Source organism: Grampus griseus (assembly GCF_964374135.1).
Source record: "Grampus griseus genome assembly, chromosome: 2".
NCBI lineage: Eukaryota > Metazoa > Chordata > Mammalia > Artiodactyla > Delphinidae > Grampus > Grampus griseus.
In genome coordinates this window covers 111554787-111580982 of record NC_139018.1, presented here as the reverse complement: position 1 = coordinate 111580982, position 26196 = coordinate 111554787, and the positions used below count along the sequence as shown (strand labels likewise).

Genomic DNA, 26196 nt, shown 5'->3' with positions numbered 1-26196 from the left:
GACAACTCAAAAAAAAAAAAAGAAGACTACAAATAATAAATGCTGGAGAGAGTGTGAAGAAAAGCAAACCCTCCTACATTGTCAGTGAGAATGTAAATTGGTGCAGCCACTATGGAGACCAGCACAGAGGTTCCTTAAAAAACTAAAAATAGAGTTACCATGTGATCCAGCAATCCCATTCCTGGGCATATATCTGGAAAAGACGAAAACTCTAATTTGAAAAGACACATGCATATGTATAATAGATAACTAATAATAAGGACCTACTGTATAGCACAGGGAACTCTACTCAATACTCTGTAATGGCTTTCACAGGAAAAGAATCTAAAAAAGAGTGGATATATGTATAACTGATTCAGTTTGCTGTACACCTGAAACTAACACATTGTAAATCAACTATACTCCAATAAAAATTTTAAAAAAGAAAAAGACACATACACCCCAATGTTCATAGCAGCACTATTTACAATAGCCAGCACATGGAAGCAACCTAAATGTCCATCAACAGCTACATGGTTAAAGAAGATGTGGCATATATGCACAATGAAATATTACTCAGCCATAAAAAAAGAATGAAATAATGTTATTTGCAGCAACATGGATGAACCTAGAGATTACCATACTAAGTGACGTAAGTCAGAAGGGAAAGACAAATATCATACAATATCACTTATATGTGGACTCTAAAAAAATGATACAAATGAACTCATTTACAATACAGAAATAGACTCACAGACATAGAAAACAAATTTATGGTTACCAAAGGGGAAAGAGGAGAAGGGATAAATTGGGAGTTTGAGATTAACAGACACAAACTACTATAATAAAATAGATGAACAACAAGGACTTGCTGTATAGTACAGGGAACTGTATTCAATATCTTGTAATAACCTATAATGGAAAAGAATCTGAAAAATATATATATTGGGCTGGCCAAAAAGTACCTTCAGTTTTTAACTAAAAATAAAAGACACATTTTTCATTTTCACCAAGAACTTTGTTGAAGAATGTATTCAACCATTTTGTTCCACTACCTTCTCCCATTTTTCAGGCAACTTCATAATTCCATCTTCCCCAAAATTTTTATCTTTTTGAGCAAAGAACTGTTCCAGATGCCCTTTACAGTCTTCCAGGGAATTGAAATTTTTTCCATTAAGAGAATTTTGTAAAGACCTAAATAAATGGAAATCCAAAGATGCAATGTCTGGTGAATACAGCAGATGAATCAGAACTTCCCAGCCAAGCTGTAACAGTTTTTGCCTGGTCATCAAAGAAACATGCGGTCTTGGGTTATCCTGATGCAAGATTCTGCATTTTCTGTTGACTAATTCCGGACGTTTTCGTCGAGTACTGCTTTCAGTTGGTCTAATTGGGAGTAGTACTTGTTGGAATTAATCATTCGGTTTTCCGGAAGAAGCCCATAATAGAGGAGTCCCTTCCAATCCCACCATACACACAACATCACCTTCTTTGGATGAAGACCGACCTTTGGTGTAGTTGGTGGTGTTTCATTTTGCTTGTCCCACGATGTTTTCCATTCCACATTGTTGTACAGTACCCACTTTTCATCACCTGTCACAATTTGTTTTTAAAACACAACGTTTTCATTACATTTCAGTAGAGAATCGCATGCAGAAATATGGTCAAGGTTTTTTTCGCTTAACTTCTGTGGAAACCAAACATCAAATTGATTCACATAACCAAGCTGTTGCAAATGATTTTCAGTGCTTGATTTGGATATTTTGAGTATGTCGGCTATCTCCCGCCTGGTATAACATTGGTTGTTCTCAGTTAATGTCTTGATTTGATCGCTATCAACTTCAACTGGTCTACCCGACCGTGGAGAATCATCCAGTGCAAAATCTCCAGCACAAAACGTTGCAAACCGCTTTTGACATGTTCGGTCAGTCACAGCACCTTCTGCATACACTGCACAAATCTTCTTTTGCGTTTCAGTTGTGTTTTTACCTTTCTTGAAATAATAAAGCATGATATGCTGAAAATGTTGCTTTTTTCTTCCATCTTTAATAGTAAAATGGCTACACAAAAATTCACCAATTTTGATGTCTTCTTTTAAATGCACATTGATATGACAGCTGTCACATACAATCTAACAAAATTGTTTCGAATGAAGTTAAAGACAACTAAGTGCTACTAGAGCCATCTTACAGAAAAAATCGTATGAACATTTTGGCCAACACTATATATATATATATATATATATATATATATATATATATATATATATATATAACTGAATCACTTTGTTTTACACCTGAAACAAACACATTATAAATCAACTATACCTCAAAAAAATAAGTAAATAAAATTAAATTAAAATTTTTAAGGGCTTCCCTGGTGGCACAGTGGTTCAGAATCTGCCTGCCAATGCAGGGGACACAGGTTTGAGCCCTGGTCTGGGAAGATCCCACGTGCCGCGGAGCAACTAGGCCTGTGAGCCACAACTACTGAGCCTGCGCGTCTGGAGCCTGTGCTCTGCAACAAGAGAGGCCACGACAGTGAGAGGCCCGCGCACCGCGATTGAGAGTGGCCCCCGCTTGCCGCAACTAGAGAAAGCCCTCGCACAGAAACGAATACCCAAGAGCGCTGCTTAAAGGAGCTCGAGACTGGCGTGAGCCGCGGCTAGAAGCGCGGACCCCAGAGACGGGCAGGAGACGCTAAGGCTGCTGCTGCCGCCACCAAGAAGCCTGTGTGCGAGCACAGGTCACTATCCATACCTCCCCTACGGGGAGCCTATGCAGCCCGCCACTGCCAGGTTACCAGGATCTAGGGACAACTTCCCCGGGACAATGCACGGCGAGCCTCAGGCTGGTGCAACGTCACTCAGGCCTCTGCCACCGCAGGCTCGCCCTGTACTCCGTACCCCTCCCTCCCCCACTGGCCTGAGTGAGCCAGAGTCCCCGAATCAGCGGCTCCTTTAACTCCGTCCTGTCCCAGCTAAGAACAGACGCCCTCCAGCGACCTACACGCAGAGGCGGGGCCAAATCCAAAGCTGAGGCCCTGGGATCTGTGAGAACAAAGAAGAGAAAGGGAAATCTCTCCCAGCAGCCTCAGAAGCAGCGGATTAAAGCTCCACAATCAACTTGATGTACCCTGCATCTATGGAATACCTGAATAGATAACGAATCATCCCAAATTGAGGAGGTGGACTTTGAGAGCAAGATTTATGACTTCTTCCCCTTTTCCTCTTTTTCTGAGTGTGTATGTGTATGCTTCTGTATGAGATTTTGTCTGTATAGCTTTGCTTCCACCATTTGTCCTAAGGTTCTATCCGTCCATTTTTTTTGTTTTGTTTTTTAATTTTTTCTTAATAATTATTTTTTAATTTAATAACTTTACTATATTTATTTTATTTTACTTTATCTTCTTCCTTCCTTCCTTCCTTTCTTTCTTTCTTCCTACTTCTACTAATTCTTCTTCTACTAATTCTCTACTTTTTCTCCCTTTTATTCTGAGCCGGGTGGATGAAAGGCTCTTGGTGCTGCAGCCAGGAGTCACTGCTGTGCCTGAGGTGGGAGAGCCAACATCAGCATACAGGTCCACAAGAGACCTCCCAGCTCCACATAATATCAAACGGCAAAAATCTCCCAGAGATCTCCATCTCAACACCAGCACCCAGCTTCACTCAACGACCAGCAAGCTACAGTGCTGGACATCCTATGCCAAACAACTAGCAAGACAGGAACACAACCCCACCCATTAGCAGAGAGGCTGCCTAAAATCATAATAAGGCCACAGACACCCCAAAACACACCACCAGACGTGGACCTGCCCACCAGAAACACAAGATCCAGCCTCATCCACCAGAACACAGGCACTAGTCCCCTCCACCAGGAAGCCTACACAACCCACTGAACCAACCTTAGCCACTGGGGACAGACACCAAAAACAACAGGAACTACGAACCTGCAGCCTGCAAAAAGGAGACCTCAAACACAGTAAGATAAGCAAAATGAGAAGACAGAGAAACACACAGCAAATGAAGGAGCAAGATAAAAACCCACCAGACCTAACAAATGAAGAGGAAATAGGCAGTCTACCTGAAAAAGAATTCAGAGTAATGATAGTAAAGATGATCCAAAATCTTGGAAATAGAATAGACAAATTGTAAGAAACATTTAATAAGGATATAGAAGAACTAAAGATGAAACAAGCAATGATGAACAACACAATAAATGAAATGAAATATACTCCAGAAGGGATCAATAGCAGAATAACTGAGGCAGAAGAACGGATAAGTGACCTGGAAGATAAAATAGTGGAAAAAACTACTGCAGAGCAGAATACAGAAAAAAGAATGAAAAGAACTGAGGACAGTCTCAGAGACCTCTGGGACAACATTAAATGCATCAACATTCGAATTATAGGGGTTCCAGAAGAAGAGAAAAAGAAAGGGACTGAGAAAATATTTGAAGAGATTATAGTTGAAAACTTCCCTAATATGGGAAAGGAAATAGTTAATCAAGTCCAGGAAGCACAGAGAGTCCCATACAGGATAAAGCCAAGGAGAAATACGCCAAGACACATATTAATCAAACTGTCAAAAATTAAATACAAAGAAAGCATATTAAAAGCAGCAAGGGAAAAACAACAAATAACACACAAGGGAATCCCCATAAGGTTAACAGCTGATCTTTCAGCAGAAACTCTGCAAGCCAGAAGGGACTGGCAGGACACATTTAAAGGGATGAAGGAGAAAAACCTGCAACCAAGATTACTCTACCCAGCAAGAATCTCATTCAGATTTGATGGAGAAAGTAAAACCTTTACAGACAAGCAAAAGCTGAGAGAGTTCAGCACCACCAAACCAGCTTTACAACAAATGCTAAAGGAACTTCTCTAGGCAAGAAACACAAGAGAAGGAAAAGACATACAATAACGAACCCAAAAACAATTAAGAAAATGGGAATAGGAACATACATATCGATAATTACCTTAAATGTAAATGGACTATATGCTCCCACCAAAAGACACAGATTGGCTGAATGGATTCAAAAACAAGACCCATATATATGCTGTCTACAAGAGACCCACTTCAGACCTAGAGACACATACAGACTGAAAGTAAGGGGATGGAAAAAGATATTCCATGCAAATGGAAACCAAAAGAAAGCTGGAGTAGCAATTCTCATATCAGACAAAATAGACTTTAAAATAAAGACTATTACAAGAGACAAAGAAGGACACTACACAATGATCAAGCGATCGATCCAAGAAGAAGATATAACAATTGTAAATATTCATGCACCCAACATAGTAGCAGCTCAATACATAAGGCAAATACTAGCAGCCATAAAAGGGGAAATCGACTGTAACATATTCATAGTAGGGTACTTTAACACCACACTTTCACCAATGGAGAGATTATCCAAAATGAAAATAAATAAGGAAACACAAGCTTTAAATGATACATTAAACAAGATGGACTTAATTGATATTTATACGACATTCCATCCAAAAACAACAGAATACACATTTTTCTCAAGTGCTCATGGAACATTCTCCAGGATAGATCATATCTTGGGTCACAAATCAAGTCTTGGTAAATTTAAGAAAATTGAAATTGTATCAAGTATCTTTTCTGACCACAACGCTATGAGACTAGATATCAATTACAGGAAAAGATCTGTAAAAAATACAAAAAAAAAAAAAAGAAACGAAGACCCAACACAGCCATAAATAAATAAATAAATATTTTAAAAGGTGTGCAATAAAAACTTTTGCATCCTCCAATTACTCAGTTCCTATGTGCTACCCTACTGATGATACACTTGCATCACTTTTTAAATTACTTCTAAGATATTTTTCAAAAAGGAATATATCATAACTACCCCCCTTCTTTAAACAAAAGGTAGCATTAAGAGCATGATCTCTGAAGCCAGATTGCCCATGTTTAAACCCCAGTTCTTCCACAAATTAGCTGTGACTTTAAGCAAGTTTCATAACCTCTTAGTGCCTCTATTTCCTCACCTGTATAATAAGGTTGTCTCATATGGTTATTTGAGGATTAGATGAGCAAATATATGTATGAAGCCCTTAGGACAGGGCCTGGCACACAGTGAGCCACCTATATGTGACATGTGGTGCTGTCATCATAAGGAGGTGTGGTATCAGAAGTCCAAGTGCGTGAGCTCTGGAGTGAGACTGCCCAAGATCAAATCTTACTTCCTTACATGTGAAATGTAGAAAATAATAGTACTTACCCTCACAGGGTCGTTGTGAGATTGAAATGGACAGTGCCTCATACTGGGTAAGCATGGCTGTATTTCCTCAGGTCCAAAATGCCACGTATGTAAGACACATCATTATTTTATGGACTAGGAAAGAAAAAAAACATCCAATTAAATTATGACATGCCTTTGACTATAACACATCCTCATTTCAAGTATGTCACAAAGTGAAAAAATGCACATCTTAGAATTGATGAAATATGGGATACAAGTGTTAGCTATTACACTCTTATTTTCACTTAAAAATACATCTTGGATATCATTCTGTATTGGTGCAAAGAGAGCCTCTCCTTTTTTTTTTTTTAAGTGGCTATATAGTAATCCATTGTGTGGTTGAGCCATAAATTATTTAACTGGTCTCCTATTAGTTTCCAGTCTATTGCTGTTACAAACAATACCGCAATGAATAACCTTCCAGACGTGTCATTTTGCAAGCCTGCTAGTCTATCTGTAGGATAAATTTCCAGAACTGGCATTGCTGGGTCAAAGAGCACACGTATTTGAAATTTTGGCAGGTATTCTAAGCTCCAGTTTAAATGGTCAGTATAATCTCACAAATTCTCACTCTAGAAAGCGATCTTACAGAAATTCTAGCACAAGTTGCAAAGACATATGGAATAACTATAGCAAGAATGTGTGACGTGGAGACATAGTGCAAAGAGCTCTACAATATAAACTCATCTAAGCCTCACAGTCCTATGAGGCGGGGCTAATTCTCCCCGTTCTACAGTTACGGAGACTGGACACAGAGGGGAAAGCTGCAGAAATGGATTGCGCCCAGGCAGCCTGTTTCTAGTCTGTGCTCTTAGCATGATACAAATATACTCTTTTGAAATTGTAAAAAAAAAAAAAATTGAGAAGCCTGAATGTTCCAAAGTGAGTTAGTTAATATTATTATCGGGGGGGGGGGGATAAATTAGGAGTTTGGGATTAACGAATACACACTACTACTCATAAAACAGGTAACCAACAAGGACCTACTCTATAGCACAGGGAACTATACTCAGTATTTTATAATAACCTACAAGTGAAAAGAATCTGAAAAAGAATATATATATATACGTATCTGAAGCACTTTGCTGTACACCTAAAACTAACACAACATTGTAAATCAACTATACTTCAATAATATATATATGTATTGTTATAAATCTACACTGAGGGAAACAGTGTAACCATGATAAAGAATGAAGTAAATCTTCATACGGCAACCTTAACACATGTCCACAATGTATTGTCTTGTTAAAAAAATTTAAAAGGAGGCTGCAGGGCAGTTAGCACAGGCTGAGGACATTCCAAGAGATGTCAGTAGTCATGTATCAATCTGACAGATAGATAATAAAAGGTCTAGAAGGATAATTAAACAATTAAACATATTTACTCCAGGGGTTCATGCCCTGGTCCGGGAAAATCCCACATGCCGCAGAGCAGCTGGCCCCGTGAGCCATGGCCGCTGAGCCTGCGCATCCGGAGCCTGTGCTCCGCAACGGGAGAGGCCACAGCAGTGAGAGGCCCGCGTACCACACACACAAAAAGATATTTACTCCAAATCCCCGATTGTGAGCGAGTGATAGGGACTTCACTTTGTACACTTCCAAATTATTTGAATGTTTTTACTGAGCCTGTTGTTGTTGTTAGGAGGTCATTTAATTCCAGACAACATTTTCCTTCATCCCTGCACCAATGTCATCAGAAACACCAAGAAATGATTGGGTATAAAAGGACACTACGGACCTTGTGAGTTTAAAAAAAAAGAAGAAGAACCAACCCAGATTCAGAGAAATATAGTACTGACCTGTACTACTGTATTACTTGGGAAATGATTCAGCACAATGATCTACTAAAGTCACTTGTCAAATACTAATAGTATTTAAATGATTACAAGACAGTTCATTTTCCTTTAGCACTTTTCATATTGTTTCCTCCATTTCTAAGTTCTTTTGACCCCCTGGAATCTTCCCGAGCTGACTTGAATTTCTCTTTCACCAGATACCAATTAAAGTAAAATTTAAGCTCTTTTACACCAGGATGTGCGGGGGGTGCTATCTATGAATGATCCTAAAAGGAATCCTTTTTTTTTTGAAAGGTCCAGTCTAGGCTGAGGTGGTGGAGTAGGTCTGAGCACACAGAGCAAAGTCATTGATGATTTCAGGAGAGGGAATTCCCTGGTGGTCCAGTGGGTAGGACTCTGCGCTTCCACAGCAGGGGCTACTCTTCATTGTGGTGCATGGGCTTCTCATTGCAGTGGCTTCTCTTGTTGCAGAGCATGGGCTCTAGGAGCGTGGGCTTCAGTAGTTGTGGGTCGTGGGCTCTAGAGCACAGGCTCAGTAGTTGTGGTACACGGGCTTAGTTGCTCTGCGACATGTAGGATCTTGCCAGACCAGGGATCAAACCCATGTCCCCTGCATTGGCAGGCAGATTCTTAACCACTGTGCCACCAGGGAAGTCCCTAAAGGCAATTTTTAAGGAATCAGTTCTCTACCAGGAAAGCCAAGAAGAGGACTAAAGTTTCATCTTCCTGTAAAGAACTGGGCTGCTGAGGTTCTCAGCAGGAAGCATCTCTTCCAGTCCACCAGACCCTCTGAGGTCCAAGCTGCTCCACTCACTTCAGGCTCTGGATAAAGTTCCCATCAGGGGATCCTAATTTTTCATGCTCTGTTCTTTTTGTCACCCTTTTCATACTTCTTAAAGTGGTCAGCTCTCCTTCCAACTTCATCTTACCTTTTCTTTCATTGTTAGCCTTTTTTCTCTTTCATACTTCTGCTGAGAGTGTTTTTTGGAGTATGGGGCATTTGGAAAACTTTAGGAGAAAAATGTTCTGCCTCCTTTCTCGTTGATCTAAAAATGTGATGTTCACTGTATCCTGGGAACCCTTTTTTTACTGTCCCATTATTATTCTGCCCTGGCATCTTGGAGGTGACTGGAAGGGGTTTCTGGAACTGATATGGTTCCTGAATTCGTAAACTCCCTTTGTGTCCTGAGGTCAGAGGGATCCACACTCTCTGGCCATGGTTGGAACCCTAAAGCTAGAAGTCATATTTGATGCTTTACAACAGAAAGGGACAGAATTTGTTGTCTTCTTTGAGATCTTTCCCATAACTTCTCATGTTCCTGGTGGACATTTGCTACTGGTGCTTTGAGGTTTGTACTTCCTTTCTTTTTCTTTACTTTCCTTATTTAACTAAAACATTGTCTTGGTTTTCTTCTGCTTCATGGTAGTATTCAAAACATCTATTCTTTTCAGCTGTTCTTCCTTCATGATGAAAGGGGTCAACTATGGATACTGGAAGAAGCCTGCTTCCTGATCCTGTGTCATTTCAAGAATACGCTTGTGATGGGGCGCCCCCCTCAGGGCCTGCCTCCTCCCCAAGGGGTGGTCCATCCCTCCCTGCCTTTCTTCTCCTTTATGAACCCGCCATCAATTCTCCTGCAAAGCTCAGCATCCAACCCCAAGCCATTTGCTCAGGAAGCTCCCTGTGCAGCCTCAGCCACAATGCCTCCCGTGCTTTTCACTGGAACTAAAGCACCACTTCCTGGTTGTGACTTTATGTGAAATATATAACTTCCTGGATTGCATCATTTCCTGGAGGTCAGCATCTCACCGAACCAACAACTTCCCCATTCAAATTTGTCCTTGTCACCTACAGTGTACTTGGAAGTCAATGCCTGATTTCAGTCCCTCGTTCAAAATTTGTTAAGAGTGTGTTAAGTGGGACTTCCCTGGTGGCGCAGTGGTTAAGAATCCGCCTGCCAATACAGGGGACATGGGTTCGAGCCCTGGTCCGGGAAGATCCTACATGCCACGGAGCAACTAAGCCCGTGCGCCACAACTACTCAGCCTGTGCTCTAGATCCCACGAGCCACAACTACTGAGCCCATGTGCCACAACTATTGAAGCCCACAGGCCTACAGCCCGTGCTCCGCAACAAGAGAAGCCACCGCAATGAGAAGCCCGCGCACTGCAACGAAGAGCAGCCCCTGCTCACGGCAACTAGAGAAAGCCCGCGCGCAGCAACGAAGACCCAACTCAGCCAAAAATAAATAAATTAATTTAAAAAAGAGGGTGTTAAGTGTTCTTATCACAAACAAACAAAAGGACATAAGGAAACTTTGAGAGGTGATGTGTATGTCTATTGCTTTGGTTGTGGTAAAGATCTCACAAGTGTGAGCATGTGTCCAAACTCATAAAATTGCACACATTAAATCTGTGTCATTTTAGGTTTATCAGTTAGGCCACAATAGACCAGCTTTAAAATAACTCCAATCTTTTGTAATGCTCTGCAACATCTAGGGATTTTTTTGTATTTTTCAACCAACTCCTATATTTTTTTTAATATCTTTATTGGAGTATAATTGCTTTACAATGTTGTGTTAGTTTCTGCTGTTTAATAAAGTAAATCAGCTATATGCATACATATATCTCCATATCCCTTCCATCTTGCGTCTCCCTACCACCCTCCTTATCCCATTCTTTCTCTCATTCTGAGTGTTGTCTTTTCGTATTATTTATGGTTTCCCTTGCTGTGCAAAAGCTTTTACGTTTCATTAGGTCCCGTTTGTTTATTTTTGTTTTCATTTCCATTTCTGTAGGAGGTGGGTCAAAAAGGATCTTGCTGTGATTTCTCTCAGATTTTTCATCATTAGTGTATAGGAATGCAAGAGATTTCTGTGCATTAATTTTGTATCCTGCTACTTTACCAAATTCATTGATTAGCTCTAGTAGTTTTCTGGTAGCATCGTTAGGATTCTCTATGTATAGTATCATGTCATCTGCAAACAGTGACAGCTTTACTGCTTCTTTTCCGATTTGGATTCCTTTTATTTCTTTTTCTTCTCTAATTGCTGTGGCTAAAATTTCCAAAACTATGTTGAGTAAGAGTGGTGAGAGTGGGCAACCTTGTCTTGTTCCTGATCTTAGTGGAAATGGTTTCGGTTTTTCACCATTGAGAATGATGTTGGCTGTGGGTTTGTCATATATGGCCTTTATTATGTTGAGGTAGGTTCCCTCTGTGCCCACTTTCTGGAGAGTTTTTATCATAAATCGGTGTTGAATTTATCAAAAGCTTTTTCTGCATCTATTGAGATGATCACATGGTTTTTATCCTTCAATTTGTTAATATGGTGTATCACATTGAATGATTTGCGTATATTGAAGAATCCTTGCATTCCTGGGATAAACTCCACTTGAGCATAGTGTATGATCCTTTTAGTGTGCTATTGGATTCTGTTTGCTAATATTTTGTTGAGGATTTTTTTTTTTTTTTTTGATGGTACATGGGCCTCTCACTGTTGTGGCCTCTCCCGTTGCGGAGCACAGGCTCCGGACGCACAGGCTCAGTGGCCATGGCTCACAGGCCCAGCTGCTCCGCGGCATGTGGGATCTTACCAGACGGGGGCACGAACCCATGTCCCCTGCATCGGCAGGCAGACTCTCGACCACTGCGCCACTAGGGAAGCCCTTGTTGAGGATTTTTGCATCTATGTTCATCAGTGATATTGGCCTGTAGTTTTCTTTTTTTGTGACATCTTTGTCTCCTTTTGGTATCAGGTTGATGGTGGCCTTGTAGAATGAGTTTGGGAGTGTTCCTTCCTCTTCTATATTTTGTAAGGGTTTGAGAAGAATAGGTGTTAGCTCTTCTCTGAATGTTTGCTAGAATTCACCTGTGAAGCCATCTGGTCCTGGGCTTTTGCTTGTTGGAAGATTTTTAAACACAGTTTTAATTTCATTCCTTGTGATTGGTCTGTTCATATTTTTTATTTCTTCCTAGTTCAGCCTTGGAAGGTTATACCTTTCTAAGAATTTGCCCATTTCTTCCAGGTTGTCCATTTTATTGGCATAGAGTTGCTTGTAGTAGTCTCTTAGGATGCTTTGTATTTCTGCAGTGTCCATTGTAACTTCTCCTTTTTCATTTCTAATTTTATTGATTTGAGTCCTCTCCCTCTTTTTCTTAATGAGTCCACCTGATGGTTTATAAATTTTGTTAATCTTCTCAAAGAACCAGCTTTTAGTTTTATTGATCTTTGCTATTGTGTCCTTCTTTTCTTTTTCATTTATTTCTGATCTGATTTTTATGATTTCTTTCCTTTTGCTAACTTTAGGGTTTTTTTTGTTTTTCTTTCTCTAATTGCTTTAGGTGTAAGGTTAAGTTGTTTATTTGAGATGTTTCTTGTTTCTTAAGGTACGCTTGTATAGCTATAAACTTCCCTCTTAGAACTGCTTTTGCTCCATCCCATAGGTTTTGGGTCGTTGTGTTTTCATTGTCATTTGTTTCTAGGTATTTTTTGATTTCTTCAGTGATCTCTTGGTTATTTAGTAGTGTATTGTTTAGCCTCCATGTGTTTGTGTTTTTTACTTTTTTTTTTTTTTTTTTTTTTTTGCTGTAATTGAAATCTAGTCTCATAGCATTGTGGCTGGAAAAGATGCTTGAAATGATTTCAATTTTCTTAAATTTACCAAGGCTTGATTTGTGACCCAAGATATGGTCTATCCTGGAGCATGTTCCATGAGCACTTGAGAAGAAAGTGTATTCTGTTGTTTTTTGGAGGAATGTCGTATAAATATCAATTACGTCCATCTTGTTTAATGTATCATTTAAAGCTTGTGTTTCCTTATTTATTTTCATTTTGGATGATCTGTCCATTGGCGAAAGTGGGGTGTTAGAGTCCCCTACTCTTATTGTGTTACTGTTGATTTCCTCTTTATGCCTGTTAGAATTTGCCTTATGTATTGAGGTGCTCCTATGTTGGGTACATAAATATTTACAATTGTTATATCTTCTTCTTGAATGATCCCTTGATCATTATGTAGTGTCCTTCTTGGTCTCTTGTAATAGTCTTTATTTTAAAGTCTATTTTGTCTGATACGAGAATTGCTACTCCAGCTTTCTTTTGGTTTCCATTTGCATGGAATATCTTTTTCCATCCCCTTACTTTCAGTCTGTATGTGTCTCTAGGTCTGAAATGGGTCTCTTGTAGACAGCATATGTATGGGTCTTGTTTTTGTATCCATTCAGCCAGTCTATGTCTTTTGGTTGGAGCATTTAATCCATTTACATTTAAGATAGTTATTGATATGTATGCTCCTATTCCCATTTTCTTAATTGTTTTGGGTTTGTTATTGTAGGTCTTTTCCTTCTCTTGTGTTTCCTGCCTAGAGAAATTCCTTTAACATTTGATGTAAATCTCGTTTGGTGGTGCTGAATTCTCTCAGCTTTTGCTTGTCTGTAAAGCTTTTAATTTCTCCGTCAAATCTGAATGAGATCCTTGCTCGGTAGAGTCATCCTGGGTGTAGGTTTTTCCCTTTCCTCACTTTAAATATGTCCTGCCAGTCCCTTCTGGCTTGCAAAGTTTCTGCTGAACGATCAGCTGTTAACCTTATGGGGATTCCCTTTTATGTTATTTGTTGCTTTTCCCTCGCTGCTTTTAATATCTTTTCTGTGTATTTAAGTTTTGATAGTTTGATTAATATGTGTCTCGGCCTGTTTCTCTTTGGGTTTATCCTGTATGGTACTCTCTATGCTTCCTGGACAGTAGTCTCTGTGCTTCCTGGACTTGATTGACTATTTCCTTTCCCATGTTATGTATGTTTTTGACTATAATTTCTTCAAATATTTTCTCAGACCCTTTTTTTTTCTCTTCTTTAGAACCCCTATAATTTGAATGTTGGTGCATTTAATGTTGTCCCGGAGGTCTCTGAGACTGTCCTCAATTCTTTTCATTCTTTTTTCTTTATTCTGCTCTGCAGTAGTTATTTCCACCATTTTATCTTCCAGCTCACTTATCCGTTCTTCTGCCTCAGTTATTCTGCTATTGATTCCTTCTAGAGTATTTTTAATTTTAGTAACTGTGTTGTTCATCACTGTTTGTTTGCTCTTTAGTTCTTCTAGATCCTTGTTAAATGTTTCTTGTATTTTTTCCATTCTGTTTCCGAGATTTTGGGTCATCTTCACTATCATCACTCTGAATTCTTTTTCAGGTAGCTTGCCTATTTCATCTACATTTATTTGGTCTTGTAGGTTTTTACCTTTCTCCTTCATCTGTAACATATTTTTTTGTTGTTTCATTTTTTTTTTTTTTTTGGTAGATGGTGCTATATTCCTTTCTTACTGGTTGTTTGGCCTGAGACGTCCAGCCCTGGAGTTTGCAGGCAATTGGATAGAGCTGGGTCTTGGTGATGAGATGAGGACCTCCGGGAAGCCTAACTCCTATAAATATTCCCTGGGGTCTGAGGTTCTGTGTTAGTCCAGCGGTTTGGACTTGGAACTCCTACCACAGGAGCTTGGGCCTGACCTCTGGCCTGGGAACCAAGATCTCTCAAGCTTTGTGGCGCAGTAAAAAAAAAAAAGAAAGAAAGAAAGAAAGAAATGAACAGTACAATAGCAAAGGATAAAAAACAAAATAAAATTAGATATATTAGGAAAAATAAAACTATAAGTGAAACAACTGCAGCAAGGTAAAATAAAACCACAACAGAAAAAAAAAGGGGGTGGGGTGGGGTGGGAACAAGCTAAAAGGAGAGAACAATAACAAAGTATAAAGAATAAAATAAAATTAGAAAAATAAAAGATTTATTAGGAAAAACAACAATGAATCAACAAGGTAAAACAGAACCCCAATCTAAAAGAGGAAAAAAGAAAAACAAAAGACTTGGCTACGGGAGCGGAGTTTAGGTGGGGGGTGGAACTTAGGCAGGGGCAGGGTTTAGGGTGAGGTAGGACCTAGGCGGGTGGTGGGGTGACGTTTGAATGTGGGGCAGGGCCTCTGCTTAGGACCCGAGCAGAAGGGGAGAGGCAGCATGTAGAGAGGAAGGCGTCTGGAGTGTGGAGTTCTGGAGTTTGGCAGTACGGCCCTGAGTGAGGGTGCGTGGGTGGAGTTCAGGCCCAGGGCAGTTGGAGGGAGGGGGTCTCCCAGTGTAGAGGTGGGGCCCTGGGAGGGGGTGTAGGGGCGGGGCTTGGGCTCTGTGCAGGAGGAGGGAGGCTCCTAGGGCAGAGGATTAGGCCCGGGAGCGCGTGGTGCCTAAGTGGACAGGGAAAGCACTGGCCGCATTCCCTTCCAGTCCTTTGCACACCTCCCCCATCATCTCCCCCAGGGTCTCCACCTTCTCTGCTGGACCCCTAGCGGGGGTGGGTCCCACTGGGTGTAGGAATTCCTTCCCTCTCCCAGCTGCCCCTCAGGGGTGCCGGTCCCGGAGGTCCGGCCTTTACTTTTGTTCCCCCTTCCTTCCTTCTCACTCCCTCAGGACCCACGCGGCTGGAGGGGGCCTTGGTGGGCAGAGGATCAGGCCCTGGATCTCAGCAGGCTTCGAGGGCCCAAGTGGGCAGGGGAAACGTGGCCACACTCCCTTTTGAGCCTCTGCCCTCCATGTGGCTCCCCAATTTCCCCCTTCAGGCGTGGGATCCCTTCCCTTCCCCCAGCCGCCCCTCAGGGGCGCCAGTCCTGTCTCACCTCCACGTCTCTTCCCTCTTCACTCCCCCCATGCCCCATGTCCTACCCAGTCGCTCGGTGTTCCTCCTGTCCCCTTAGGTGTCTGTGGTCCCCCACCGGTGCCTGGTAGGTGCCCTAGTTGTGAGGAGACGGGAATTCTGTGTCCTCCTAGTCTGCCATCTTGACTCTGCCCATCCCAACTCCTATTTTTTGAATTTTGTGTGCACACACGTGCTCAGTGGGCAAAACTGAAGCGTAATATCTTTGGTGGGCCAAAGGCTGCACCTCTTGGACTCCTGTGAAGGATTTGGGGGATAGTTAATAGATGCTAGTCATACCAAACAGGCATCTGCCATTGGCCTGAGAATATTTCCTTCACTTCTTAGTCTTGCTATTTGCTGCAAGTGTTCTCTCAGCCTTGATTTCTGTGTAAGTTAGTTGGGCATAATAAATAATTCCCGTATTTTATCAGTGTTTATCACTTAGAATTTTTTTCAATTTTGTAGTTAATTGAAAGTACTCTTTTAGAGTTATGTTTTTATCATTCATCTCTCTTTTACACATCAAAAAAAAGAAAAATAAATTGGTTTTGGCATCCCTAAAACTTGTCCACATTTAGAGTCTAGCCCTTGTGAATCACCATGGTTCAGCAACATCACCGTCTGTGTTTTTCTGTATGAGGTTATCCTCTGTGCTCTGTGGGTTGAAGAGGTAGTCCTTCTTAAAAGGACACTTCACTAGTCAGTAGTCTTTGGAATTTTCTTTCTAACCACTGACACTAATTTTGCAAGTACAGGCAATAAAACTACCTCAGGACTGCTGCCTGGCCAATATGATTATGAATCACACCCCAATACTGGAGAATTAAGATGGGATAAATGAGGGTCTTTGAATTGAAGTATAGCATGGAATGTATTTTTCATCATGTGTTGTAGTAATCAGTAACTTATTGTTTCTTCATAATGCTTTGTGATGAAAGTCACCTTATCATTCTATTTTTTAGGTTTGGAAACTCAACCTCAGAAAGGTAAAGTAAGCTACACAAGTAATTGGAGGAAGAGTTTGCATCCAGCTGTGTCCAACCAAGCCATCCCCTCTCCATGCCCCTGCCCATTCCACCCTGCTCCATCTTTGACACTGTAAAGCCTCTTATTTTGCCCTTGGAGGTTAATAGATCTTGGGGCACTCTGTTTCTCTAGGTCACACCAGTTTGGAGGGCAGCAAGTATAACTGCATCATAAATAACATGAATAAAACAATGTTTCTATGACCCAATCTCTACCCACAGAATTGCAGGAATCCCAGAGGCTCTCGAATCTCTCTCAGCCAGCTTAGGGAATATCCAGGTGGGTCTCACATGTACTTCCCAATTAGTCCACCAGGCCCTTAACTCAGTAGGTTGCCTTTCTCCCATTTGTCCTTCTGCGGGCCAAAGGTCACTGACCAGAATTTCCACAGGGAGGATCTCTCATCCTCCTCCCATCTGCTCTAAATACCCTCCATGTGTGGTGGGGCTCTTTTTTTGTTCCCTGCTCTCAGAACTGGGTACCTGTATCAAGTCTGTGGGTTGGGTATCTCTCCTGAGAGAGGCTCTCTGACCTGACCTTTATGGAAAATGATTCTCCCCACTTCAATCTTCCTGTCTATGGCCTACCCACAACCTCCAACTTTCCAGACATGCTCAGATGCACAGGAATTCACAGCTGTGGCAGCTTAAGGCTAAGCTCTAGGTTGAAGGACCCGAAGACATAAGCCCTGTCGCCCTGTATTAGTTTTCTGTTGCTATGGTAACAAATCACCACAAATGTAGTGGCTTAAAACAGCACACTTATTATCTCACATTTCTGTAGGTCAGAAGTCCAGGCAGGCTTGGTTGAGTTCTCTGCTTATGGTTTTCATAAGGCTGAAATTAAAGTGTCAGGACTGGGCTCTTGTCTGAAGGCTCTGGGGGAGAATCCACTTCCACACTCCTTCAGGTTGCTGATAGAATTCTGTTCGTTGTGGTTGTAGGACTGAGGTCCCTGTTTCCTTGCTGTCAGCCGGGGGCTGGGCTTTGCTTCTACATGCTGCCTTATTTCTTGTCATGCTTTCCATGTGCTGCCTCCACCCCTCCAGCAATAATCGGTTGCCCTCTCAGGCTTTGAATCTCCAGCTTCCTCTTCTTCCTCATCTCTGATTCCAGCAAGATAAAGTGCTCTACCTTTAAGGGCTCACATGACTGGATCGGCCCCGCCCAGGTAATACAGGGTATCTCCCTATAATCACCATAAGATCCAAAACTTTGATTATATCTGAAAAGTTGCTTACCATGTAACAAAACATATTCATAGGTTTCAGGGATAATGGCATGGTTATCTTTGGGGGAGCATGGCTTGGTCTACCACACCCCTAATTAGTTTGGAATCTTGCAGAGTGGGTATACTGCACAACCCTGACATTGCAGGCACCTAATAAATTCTGTTTCTCGGAGGATTTGGGGGGGGGCCCTTTTGTCTAACAAAGAAGATTAAAGAGAGGGTTAAAATTCCTGAGAATTTAGTTTAAAAAAAGTTCTTTACTCAAATTAATAGGGGAAAAGATACTGCCGCCTTGTGGGAGGTAAATCCCTTAAAGTCAGTGGCTCTGGCTTGGTGGTACTCCTAAAGCTTGGTGTGAGGAAGCCTCTGGGTACTGTCTGCTGTTTCTGGGGTGGACAGAGCAGATGGCCCATCTCCTGTTGTTGATCAGACTGGGCAGAGTGGGTTTGCTTAGGGCCAGGGAGCTGGGGTTAAAGATGCTGGCTTTTCCCAGGCTGGCTTTTAGCCAGTGGCTTGGGAAATCTTGGATGGGGAGGCTGTGTGAAAACAAATTCACATGCGTTTGGTCAGGTACATTTTGTGCTGGGGACTTACACATTCTGGACCTCCTCGAACCTCACAGAAACCCACCAGTAGGGGCCCCATTTTACAGATAAGGAAACTCAGGCTCTGAGAGGGTAAATGACACCCTCAAAGTCACTCGGTGAGGCACAGAGGCAGCACTAGAGCCTGCTCTTCTCTCATAGTTCATCCTCTTTCCTCCATTCTGCAGGCACTCCATGGGGAGGCAAGGAGCCATGGTTTGTCACTGATGTACTGGGTGACTATGGAAGCTTCTCCACTTGTCATTCAAGTCCTAGTCTACCTCTTTCCTGACCACCTCAATCTTTTTTCCCCTCCAAGTACCTACGACATGCATTCATTCATTCTGAACTCAATACACTTAAGTATTTATAACACACTAGGCGCTATGCTGGGTGCTGGAAATGAAGGCAAGCAAGACAGACCATCCGGTCCACCCATCAATGAGCTGACAGAGCTGCCTTCACTCTTGGAGAAGACAATTATACAAGTAACAACGGTGAAGTGTGATAAGCATTAGGATGGGGATATCGAGGATGCTATGAAATAGCAGGGTGTAGGTTCTAACCTATTCTAGTGATAAGAAGAACCTCTTGGAGGGGATATCAAAGTCAAGTCCTAAAGGATAAGGTGAAATTAGCTAGACCAGGAGAGTGGGCAAGAGTGATGCAAGCAGAGACTCCCCTGGTGGTCCAGTGGGTAAGGCTCCACTGTCCCAAAGCAGGGGGCCTGGGTTTGATCCCTGGTCAGGGAACTAGATCCCTCATTCATGCTGCGACTAAGAAGTGCATGACTAAAAATGCCGCGCAGCCTAAGTAAATAAATAAGTAAATCAATATTTTTTAAAAAAAGTGATGCAAGCAGAAGGGACATGGCATACAAAGGCCAGGAGGCAAGAGTGCCTGGAAAAATAGTTCATGAAATCAGGAGAACAAAGTGAAACCAAGCAGCACCCTGTGGGGCCCCTCCTGGGTACAAATCCTTTCTGTGCTCCCTGTTTCTGGTTTGTAGGAAATAGGTTTCATTCAGCCTCCTGGACCTTCCCTAAGTTCCAAAGAGCAGATTCAAACAATTACTAATCAGGGAAGTAAGAGAATGTAGAAACAAGGGAGGGTCAGCCAAGAAACAATAGTGTAGCAATGGGGCAGGGTCCCGGTTTCTCCAAAAGGAATATACATAACAATATCTTTGAGTTATTTTGCAGGCCCTCCACCAGGTGGAGGGTAGTAACTTCAGGCTGGGCACAAGATTCCTGGAACACCACCCTGTTACCTCACCACCAACCAATCAGAAGCAAGTCACACATCCTGCAGCCCTCACCTCAAATTTTGCCTATAAAAACTTCTCCCTAAAAACCATCAGGGAGTTTGGGCTTTTTTTTTTTTTTTTTTTTTTGCGGTACTTGGGCCTCTCACTGTTGCGGCCTCTCCCGTTTGCAGAGCACAGGCTCCGGACGCGCACGCTCAGCGGCCATGGCTCACGGGCCCAGCCGCTCTGCGGCGTGTGGGATCCTCCCGGACCGGGGCACGAACCTGTGTCCCCTGCATCGGCAGGCGGACTCCCAACCACTGCGCCACCAGGGAAGCCCCAATAATTTAATTTTTGACATGATTTTTTTTTTTTTTTTTTTTTTTTTTTACGGTACGCGGGCCTCTCATTGTTGCGGCCTCTCCCGTTGCGGAGCACAGGCTCCGGACGCGCAGGCTCAGCGGCCATGGCTCACGGGCCCAGCCGCTCCGCGGCATGTGGGATCTTCCCGGACCGGAGTACGAACCCGTGTCCCCTGCATTCGCAGGCGGACTCTCAACCACTGCGCCACCAGGCAAGCCCCAGTTTGGGCTTTTTGAGTAGAAATCTCCTGGTCTCTTTGCTTGGCCCTACAATAAATCGTTCTCTGCTCCAAACTCTGACGTTTCAGTTTGTTTGGCCTCACTGTGTGTTGGGCACATGAACTTCAGTTCAGTAACAAAAGCAAAACAAAAAGTATCCACCTGACACATTTTTGGACAACAACCTATTCTCCAACACCAGTTGGGTGTTCAACAATTCAATTCATTCTGAAACTACCCAGAGTTAGCGCAGACCCTACAGCTCAGTTCCACAACACGACCTCCACTTCAGATACCAGTTTTAAGTCTCAGGCCACCCAAACCTCTGACCTACTGGCTATAAATAAGGGGCTCCCTGGACCCCCTCCTTGGGGTTGATAATTTGCTAGATCAGCTCACCAAACTCAGGAAGTCACTTTACTTACACTTACCAGCTGATAATAAAGAAGTACACAGGGAGAGATCAGGAAGGGTCCGGAGCAGAAGAACCTCTCTGTGAAATTGGGGTGCACCATCCTCCCAGCATGTGGACGTGCTCACCAACTCCAAACTGCTCTCTCGCTTGCTGTTCAAGGGTTTTTATAGACCTCAACCTCCAGCGTCTCCTTAACAACTCCCAGCGGGAAATTCTCACGCTTTAATCACCTGGTCCTTCTGGTAACCAGCCCCATCTGGAGGCTATCTAGGGGCCCTGCCCTAAATCACTTCTTTAGCATAAACTTAGGATAGAAAGGGATTCCTTATGAATAACAAAAGACACTCCTATCACTCAGGAAATCCCAAGGATTTCAGGAGCTCTGTGCCAGGGAAAAGCACAGAGACCAAATATTTATTTAATTATATAGCAGTCTATAAGGAGCAGAGTTTCAGGCAGCAAATGGCAAGAGCTGAGGCCTGAGAGATAAGAGGACCAGATCAAGATTTGTGTATAGATGAGGTTAAACAATTTCTAATTTAGTGCAGTGGGGTGCCCCTAAGGGTTTAAGTAGGGGAGTGATAGGGTGAGATTTGCATGTTATAAAGATACCTTTTGGAGAACTGATTATAGGGACAAACCTAGAGTCAGAGAGACTAGTAAGGAAGATATTATGGTAATCCTGGTGGAGACAATGAGTGGCTTTGGGAGGCCAACAAGATGGAAAGAAGTGGGTGGGGTCACGAGAGGGTTGAGCTGGCCTGACTTTGATGTTGGATGCCTTGTGATCTCTATCATTCTTCCGGAAATTAATTGTGCTCTCCCTTACGACATTTATTTTTACATTTATTCGTACTTCTTTAATGTTGTTGTTTGACTTTTCATGCATTTATATCTATGACTCCAACATTCCTTAAAATCTGAGATTATCGCACATACCTAATACAAATGTAATTTTTTCTTTCTTCTTTTTTTTTGATTCTTTGGGCCTCAGTTTCCTTATTGTTAACGTGGAGTTGATAACCCAGGCTTTCCCTGCCCCATAGTTATTTTGAAGACCTGGTATTCAATGAGATGATGATGAAATGCTTTAAATAGGATGCAGCTGTAACAGATGATGCTCAGAAAGGGATTACCTATCTGCATTAGATTAGTACTGCCCGGAGTGTATATTGGTCAGGATGCAGTCAGAAAAAGAGAAGAAAAAAGCTGGTGTGGTCTCTCTTGTGTGGTTGATTCTTAAATTATGACTTAAGTTCAATCAGTAATGGCCACATAATACTGACTTCAGCCAGAGAGAAGCCTGGAAAAATGTTTATTGTGATAATTGAGTTGGATGGTCAATGGTTTCATATACCTACTGGAGTAACCCTAACACCTCAACTGTACATGGGATTGGTTTGAACCCCATCTCACAAGGTAGGGAAAACCCAGGCCTTCTCCAAGATTTCTGTGAATTCCCTGGACCTATGTTTTTCAGTGTCACCTGACTCTAAACTTCTTTCTTTGTTGTCTTGTGGACACGCCTTTATCTCTATCCCAGAATTGCCCCCAAAGTTGAACACAGCCTGTACTCTTTGCTGCCCACTAGCCCTGCTCCCACAAAGGCAGCTTTGTAATAGACATTTATTGGAGATTTGGAGAATAGGTTACACTGGCAAGAGGACTGGTTTGCAGAATTGCAGTCCAGAGATCTCTCTGTTCTTAAAAATCTTCCCCAATTTTTCACAGAATACGGCATTAGTATCTGACCAGATTGCTTAGTTTTCCTTTTTCGTCTCTCCTTTGTTCTTCCTCATCCCCAAATTCTTCTTTTTATTTTGGCCGCACAGTGTGGCATGTGGGATATTAGTTCCCCGACCAGGGATTGAACCCCAGCCCCCTGCAGTGGAAGCGTGGAATCCTAACCATTGGTCCGCCTGGGAATTCCCACCAAATTCTTGTTCAATTCTTAGGCAGAGCTATTGAATATTTAGCTATCTTTGTTGTTTCCTCCCCACCCATGTCCTTAGGGCCTCACCTTCTATCCCCAAGGGGCCTGTCAAGGTATTTTCCTAAACAAAGACACTTCCTTCCCTAAAAAGGAACTCTGGTGCCAGCTGATAAAACAATAGCGTCTTGTATCCGCTACAACAATGACAAGGTTGCCAGATTGTGTTTATTTTTCAGAGGATCTGACATTAGTTGGGTCTTTTGGCAAATGGGAAAAGTAACCTGTCTGCATCCCTGGTAATTTAGGTTTGCACCCCTTATGTCATCTGATTTGATGCTCACAAGTTTGGGAGAAAGGCTGGGTTGTTCTGATTAGCCCATTTTATGCTGGGCAAAAACAGGGTTTAGAAATGACAAGTGACTGGATGAATGAGCTTCTAGGCTAGACCTTGAACCCAGATCTCAGCTCATTCAATTCTCTTTCCCTTGAGAGCTTTCATGAAAATTGAAAACATCCCTTGTTTGTTAGTCAAGTAAGCTGTTTTGAGAATGAACTTAGTGCCCCTGTGTAGAAGGTCAAAAGAGACATGGGTTATTTGACAGATGGGTTTTACATAAGTGCTGGAGGAAAAGATACTCTGTCAGCAGATGCTTTTCTGTGCTGAGACTGAAATGTTAGCCTCCTCAAGATAACTATCTTGAGGCTGTTAGGAAAGGCTGAGGCTAAGGAGGAATCCAGCCAGGTCACCCCCTTCTCCCTGGCATGGATGCTTTCCCCACTTCTCTCCCATCCATACACTATCCTCCTTCAAGGCCCACTTCCCACTCCCAAAATTCTCTGGGAATCCATCCCTGACAGCCACACGTGGATTCAATCTTTCTCTTCTGGGAATCCCGTTGGCAATTACTCTCTGCTTTGCACCATTAGTGCGTTCTCGGATCAGTGGCTTCCAAACTTGTTTGGTTGCCACCCACAGTGAAAAACACGTATTTTTCCTTGTATCTCTGTACACAGCTCCCCCTCTCCCCCACACACAGAGCAATACCTGCATGTATAGCACTGAACAAAGTTTCACGCACAGTTACTCGTATTTCATATGATACACACTAATATATCTTTTCTATTCTACTTAATTCTTTTCTACCAAAAAACGCTGGTTGGAGCGCATTAAATTGACTTCATGACCCACTAAGAATAATCATTCCTCTGATCTCTCTGCAACGCAGTGTAATACTTTATCATACACTGCAGCCTCCACACACACACACACACACACACACACACACACACACACACACGCACCCTTCCCCACTGCTCCTGAGCTTCGAGGTCAGTTCCCTTCATATCTCACCTGGGTACTCCCAGAAGATCCTCACCAGCCTCTTGCCCTAAGTGTCTCTCTTTTGCATTCTCCCCATTGATTTCTCTCAAATGCAAATTTCATCTGATCAGTCTGATGTATAAAAACCTCCTGGGGCTTTCCATAGTGCGTTCCAGAAAATTGCCTGAGGAAAAGGCCCTTTGCAGACTGTCTGCTCACTAGCTTTCTCCTTCAGCAAGTCCAGGCCCTTTGGGCTCCCCCCGCCCGCCCCCCCCACCTCCGTCACTCACCTGAGTCAGAGTCAGCTGTTTCCTTCCTCTGTGAATTCGCACACGCTGTCCCCCGACTGGAAGGCCTCTCTCTCTTCTCTGGTGGAAAACTACTTTCACTTTAAGAACTCGGATTGCTAGAAAGAAGGAAATCCTGCCATTTGTGACAACGTGGATGGACCTTGAGCACATTGTGCTCGGTGAGATAAGCCAGACGAAGGCAAATATTGTATATCACTTGTACGTGGAATCAAAAAAAGCCAAACTCAAAAAAAAAAAAAAAGCCAAACTCATAGAAACAGAGAGAAGAATGGTGATTACCAGAGAATGGGGGGGGACCACGGGTTTGGGGAGATGCTGGTCAAAGGGTACAAACTTGTAACTAGAAGATGGGAAGGTAATGCACTGCCTAGTAATTATAGTCAAAAATACTAGTAATTATAGTCAAAAATATAGTATCATATACTTGAAAACTGCTAAAAGAGTAGATCTTAAATGTTCTCACCACAAAAAAGAAATGGTAATTATGTGAAGTAACAGAAGTGTTAGCTAACACTATGGTGGTAATCATACTGCAATACACAAATGTATCAAATCAACTCCTTGTGCACCTTAAACGTACACAATCTTATATGTCAATTATATCTCAATAAATAAAAAATAAAACTCAGACTACCTATCACCATGAAGTGGTGTTTTGATTGCTCCTACATACTACTTAGGAAACTGCACCTCAGGTTGGGACTCGAATTCATGCAGCTGGGACTTGAAACCGGCCAAAACCCACAGTCTTCCAACTGAGATCACACACCTGGTTTCAGGACTTAATGAAGGTCAGGTTCTTGACGTCTCATCGCAGAAAGAATTCAGTGAGAGACAAAGTGGTAGGTAAGAAGTGGATTTATTTAGAGAGAAACACACTCCACAGACAGAGTGTGGGCCATCTCAGAGGGTGAGAAAGGCACCAGGGTATGGGGTTGTCAGTTTTTATAGGCGTGGGTAATTTCATAGGCTAATGAGTGGGAGGAGCATTCCAGCTATTTTAGGAAGGGGCGGGGATTTCCAGGAATTGGGCCACCGCCCACTTTTTGATCCTTATGGTCAGCCTTGGAACTGTCATGGCGCCTGTGGGTGTGTCATTTAGCTTGCTGATGTGAGCATATAGTGAGGCTCAAGGTCTAGTGGAAAAAGTTGACTTGTCCGCCATCTTGGACCCATTTGGTTCTAATCAGTTTATGTCATGTCCTTGGGCTATGTCATTCTTTCAAAGGTTGTGCCCTGCCCTCTTGCCGCCTATTTCATTCCCCCCTCAGAGATTTTACTCCCATATTCTTATGGGAAGCAGAAGGGTGATGGTCCGTCTTGTGTAACTACTTCAAGGCTGAGTAGGGGCATCGACCCTGCCTGTCAGGGAGTAAACATCTCTGGATGCCAGATCTAGGGGGCCCCTGGGGCAGGACAGTTCCTTGTTTTAAGTCAGTATGGGTTTGGAATCCTCCCATAGCCATCATCTTGGTGTGGAACTGTTGTAACTGCTTCCATAGACTTTCAATGAATCTCCCTGATGATGAAGCACTTTTTGTAACAGCATCAGAGCACAAAAATATCTATAAATGACAAAAGACTTAAAAGCCATGGTTAAACATCTGATTACAATGTAATCGATAAAGAAACTTGGTTACAATAAGCAGAAATACGAATGATTACATTTAACATACCAAGTAACCCTAGTTAAATATTTCTCTTCTAAGATACCTAGGGGTCCTCTAAAGTACCCCAAAGTTAGCTGGAAATCAAAACAAGCTTAATTAAAATTTGACATTTGGGAAGTTTGTCAAAAAGTTTTAAAACACTTGGTCAAATAAGATCATAGGTC

At 42.4% G+C, this 26196-nt stretch overlaps 1 long non-coding RNA gene across 1 annotated transcript in view; it reads right to left on the bottom strand.

Annotated features, from left to right (window-relative positions):
• LOC309819107 overlaps positions 1–24404 on the bottom strand; it is a 57824-nt gene extending 33420 nt beyond the window's left edge. Inside the window, exons 1-2 of the long non-coding RNA XR_014296410.1 lie at positions 24342–24404; positions 6225–6338 (exon numbers count right to left, since the gene is read on the bottom strand). This is a non-coding gene — a long non-coding RNA (uncharacterized lncRNA). The remainder of the gene's footprint in view (positions 1–6224; positions 6339–24341) is intronic.
• Positions 24405–26196: the final 1792 nt, after the last annotated feature.